The sequence below is a fragment of the Berghia stephanieae genome, chromosome 9 (genome assembly GCF_034508935.2).
Source record: "Berghia stephanieae isolate SIO BIC M18660-M18661 chromosome 9, UCSD_Bste_1.3, whole genome shotgun sequence".
Classification (NCBI taxonomy): domain Eukaryota; kingdom Metazoa; phylum Mollusca; class Gastropoda; order Nudibranchia; family Aeolidiidae; genus Berghia; species Berghia stephanieae.
Genome location: NC_088368.1, coordinates 10,230,749 through 10,235,748, shown reverse-complemented (window position 1 = coordinate 10,235,748; position 5,000 = coordinate 10,230,749). Strand labels below are relative to the sequence as shown.

General features: G+C 34.3%; 1 protein-coding gene across 3 annotated transcripts in view; it reads right to left on the bottom strand.

Moving 5' to 3' along the window:
- LOC144979660 (uncharacterized) overlaps positions 1-5,000 on the bottom strand; it is a 48,767-nt gene that overhangs the window by 24,398 nt on the left and 19,369 nt on the right. Inside the window, exon 1 of one of the 3 annotated variants that reach the window (XM_078926497.1) lies at positions 4,915-5,000. This exon is cut by the window's right edge and continues 36 nt beyond it. The exons of the other annotated variants lie outside the window; for them this stretch is intronic. The gene's annotated coding sequence lies outside the window, so the exon portion shown is untranslated. The remainder of the gene's footprint in view (positions 1-4,914) is intronic. 3 annotated transcript variants of the gene reach the window in all.

The following is a 5,000-nucleotide window of genomic DNA, read 5'->3' as shown; positions in this document are numbered from 1 at the left end:
CCTGGTTGTTTTGGTTGTGGACTTGGGTGGCTTGAAAGGAAGGGGAGGGGGGTGCATGGTAGTAATCAGAGTATAGGGGGCGTTGCTGGAGGAAAATGATAGCTATCAGAGTATAGATAGAATGAGATTGACGTCACTCAGGTCTTTGTTGTTTTTTTTTCGCCATTCACGTTTATGAGTAATAGGATTCAATAGTCTGATGTCACGTCGCCCAGCAACGAGCAGCTTGGTTCTAAACAAAGAAAATGAGTAGCCTACTTTTTATTCTCCATGCTGGCTAGACTGTTTTCACGTGTCGTGTGATCAGAATGTTAAAAAAGTCAAAACATAATCAGATTTATGATGTTTTTCGCCTCTGGATACACTTTTATGCTCGTTGGAGTAGTATTTCATAAGGGCATCCGCCATTGTTCCGACAGTTTAGAACCAGTTGCTAACTTACTATGCGTAATTACGAGGGAAGTGACGTCACGGCTGTTGAAGGCTATTCTCACTGAACTGTATGAACCAGACTATACAAGTTCATTGTTACACATTGTTTTGTGTGTTGGTCCGTTATACTTCCGGATGGCATTGTTGTGAGCTTCTTAGCCAAGCGCATTCTATCTGTAGAGGGCGTTGCTGGGGGGGGGGGGGGGGAATGATAGCGTCATCACGGATCAGTCATTCAACGGCCACACGGTCGTATTGTCTGCAGGTCTGATAACCTAAATTTTGATTGGCACGTTGTTGTATTGGAAATACTTTGGACCCAGATCAACGGCTTCTGGAAACAGTTTATTTATTTATTTATTTATTTATTTATTTATTTATTTATTTATTTATTTATTTATTTATCATCGTTTGTGTGTGTGTGTTGAACCCATGACCTTACTAAGTCAGGGAGAGAAGGCTCTAGTAAGACTAGGGTTAGAAGCGATCTCTTTTTTTTTTATCGTGGATAGCTCATACGGTAGAGTCACGCTCTCCCCGGTCAGGCGGAGTTGTCGTACCAGTAGGGTCGCGGGTTCGGGTTCAAACTCCCATCGCCGCCGCGAAATTCTATTCTCTATTGTCTTCTGGCACTTTCCTACTCACTTCATTTCCTGTTGTTTTCATCATTACCACGATCAAAAAAGAATAAAAACAAAAAAGACAGTAATCTGTGGCAAATTGATTTCCAAAACATTAAATAGAAGGAACAAAGTTGACGTTACTCATCTCTTTGTTATTATTCTTAGACCGACTGTTTAGTGATAAGTTCTCACTAAAATAATAATAATAATAATAATAATAATAATAATAATAATAATAATAATAATAATAATAATAATAATAATAATAATAATAATAATAATAATAATAATTGTAATAATAAAAATAATAATAATAATAATAATAATAATAATAATAATAATAATAATAATAATAATAATAATAATAATAATAATAATAATAATAATAATAACAACAATAATAATAATAATAATAATAATAATAATAATAATAATAATAATAATAATAATAATAATAATAATAATAATAATAATAATAACAATAATAATAATAATAATAATAATAAATCTTTATTGTCCTAAAAAAGTGGCATTTTGTCATTTGGTTACACATTTATAACAATACAATATTGACATAGACACACTCACACAGATGCACACTAGTAACATAGTAGTAGTCATCGGGGGAAAAAAAGAAAAAAAAGTCGTAGAATAAGAGGTGATCGTATTCATATATATATATATATATATATATATATATATATATATATATATATATATATATATATATATATAGACTCGTGCATGGTTCTTACAATATAGATAGTATGCGCTTGGCTAAGAAGCTCATAACATTGCCATCCGGAAGTATAAATGATCAACACACAAAACTGTGTGTAACCATGAATGTTTATAGTCAGTTTAATATAATTTAGTGAGAATTACTCACAAACGCGGATGGCAAAAAACAATAACAAAGACTTGAGTGACGTCATTTTTGAACTATCTATAGATTATAATGAGTTTTTTAAAAATATTCACATGTTCCAAACACTAGGGGAGATAAGTTTAAAATATTTGTTGAAAGATGTAATTCGTTTATAAGGAAAAATAATCTAATTCACAGGACTGAGACAATTTGGAATAATCTAAAGTTTGAGACAATACAATTCTAATTCAATTAATAACTTTAATAATGCCAATGACAAAGATCTTACCAACATTATATTTGATTTTCACGAATAATGTTACATGACATTGGATATTATTGTATTTTGTATAACAATAAATGAAACTCTCGAATGTACCAGTCGGACATGCCAGTGAATGTAAATTATACGACGAATATTGAATATGAAACTTATTTATGTATTAGAAAATTAATTCTCTATATTATCAATTAATTGACATTGAATACCTCTTATATAACTGATAAATTGTATCTATGCATAAAAGTTACACAGTGCATTTAAAAGTTTTTAGAATCTTTTAACTCTAAAACAATACGATACGATCATACTATAAATAGTATGCGCTTGGCTAAGAAACCCACAACATTGCCATCCGGAAGTATACCGGACCAACACACAAAATATTGTGTAGCCTTAAACGGTTATAGTCTGGTTAATACAGTTTAGTGAGAATTTCTCGCAAACATGGATGGCAAAAAAAAAAAAAAAAAAAATCATCTTCGTTCTATCTCTATAATATGATTTATTTGAAGATCACGTGGGAAAAACGATCAAAGTCACATTTTTCAGCTTTTGAGAAAATCAAAATTAAAGTTTGGAAACCCATTGAAAACGCCACATGATAATATGAATTGAATTGAACGTGAATTACTAAACGTATATATTTTGACCACAAGTCAGATGCACATAAAAAACCAGCTCTTGATTGATTTTAATACCAAATTATTGTGACATTAGAACAGTAAGGGTCTTTCGGACTTTGATCGATTTTACCCTGTGTAGCCCGTTTAAGGCTACGCACTGTTTTGTTTGTCAACATGATAAAATTGCCCGGTGGATGTTGTGAGTATTTTGCCTAAATGCGTTTCACCAATAGACTGAGCCATTAAATGACTGAAGGATGAAAAAAATAGAAGAACCAAAAATAGAGTTAACTTTTTCAACTTTAAACAGGAAATGCCGTTTTCTGGAAAGACAAAAATTTTAAACATTTGACCAGAAAAACTCGTCCTTCTTCAAATATCGATCAATTTAAATGACCCTCATCTTGGCAAAAAAAAAAATTCTCAAACCTGGGACGTTGTGATGCCCTCCAACAAAAGAATCGCGTTTCATCGTAGCTATCGTAAAGTTATAGCCTGGCCGTAGCCATCGTAGTCTTATAGATAGTTCGAAGATGACGTCACTCAAGCCTTTGTTTTTTGTATTTTACCATCCGCGTTTGTGAGTGATACTCACTAAACTGTATTAACCCGACTATAAAAGTTCATGGTTACACATAGTTTTGTGTGTTCGTCCGTTCTACTTCCGGATGGCAATGTTATGAGCTTCTTAGCCAAGCGCATACTATCTATAGCCTGACACTGACTAAATAATGACGTCAAAGACAAGTCTTTGGCCATAAAAGAAAACAAATCGTGAGTTGTATTCAACAGTTCAACCAATTGGATCACTTGTGTCCATGAGCTCTACTAACGACAACTCACAAGGCGGGCGGTGCAGAAACCTAAAAAAATAATAATAACGTCAAACTTCAAGTCCTGTTGAGTTCTAGTGTCCGGCGGCTTTTGATAGTAAACGCTTGGCTAAGAAGCTCATAACATTGCCATCCGGAAGTACAACGGACCAACACACAAAACTGTGTGTAACCATGAACTTTTATAGTCAGGTTAAAACAGTTCAGTGACCATTACTCATAAACGCGGATAGCAAAAAACAATAACAAAGACCTGAGTGACGTCATCTTTGAACTATCTATAACTTAATGACGGCACCGGTTTCACCCAGTCTTCGTAAACTCAAAGCCTGGTGTGACACGGACCGTGACCTTCGTAAAGTAATGGCCTGACACCGTGGCCCTCGTAAAGCGATAGCCTGATACTGACCAAAAAATGACGTCAAAATGCTAGTCTTTTGCCACAAAAGAAAACAAATCGTGAGTTGTATTCAATAGTTCAACCAATGGGATCATTTGTTTCCATGAGTTCTACTAACGACAACTCACTAGACGCTGCACGAACCACGAAAATATAGTCATAATATAAATCCAAATGGGTTCTCGTGTCAGGCGATAGATAGTTCGAGGATGACGTCACTCATGACTTTGTTATTGTTTTTTGCCATCCGCGTTTATGAGTACTTCTCACTAAACTGTATTAACCAGACTCTTAACCTTCAAGGTTTCACACAGTTTTGTGTGTTGGCCATTTTTACTTTCGGATGGCAATGTTATGAGCTTCTTAGCCAAGCGCATACTATCTATTGATGCTGTGAGCTTGGCTCAGAAACTCACAACATTGTCATCCGGAAATATAACGAACCAACACACAAAACTAAGTGTAACCTTGAACGTTTATAGTCTGGTTAATACAGTTTAGTGAGAATCACTCATAAACGTGGATGCCCAAAAAAGAAAAAAAAAAGAACAATAACAAAGACCTGAGTGACGTCAACGTCGTTCTATCTATAGATAGATAAAAGAGCCAGGGTATAAAATCTTTATTGACGACCAGAATAGATTTAGACTAGAAAAAAAGATGTCATCACTCTGACACCAGAAGATGAATTATACAAGGTATGTATACAGTCCTCAGAAAAACTGGTTTTACACTTCCAGTGAAATAAGAACCCGTTTTTTTACGTCACACGTTTCTTCCCTATGACCCCAGTAATTAATCAAAACATCACATCCTAAATACAAATCAGTCTTTCACCATTTAAATACAAACCGTTTTGTCAACAAGAATTGTGATTGTCCAACACACTCTAGTGATCCCCACAGCCAATCCGTTTGCCTGTGTGTGTTATTGTCAAG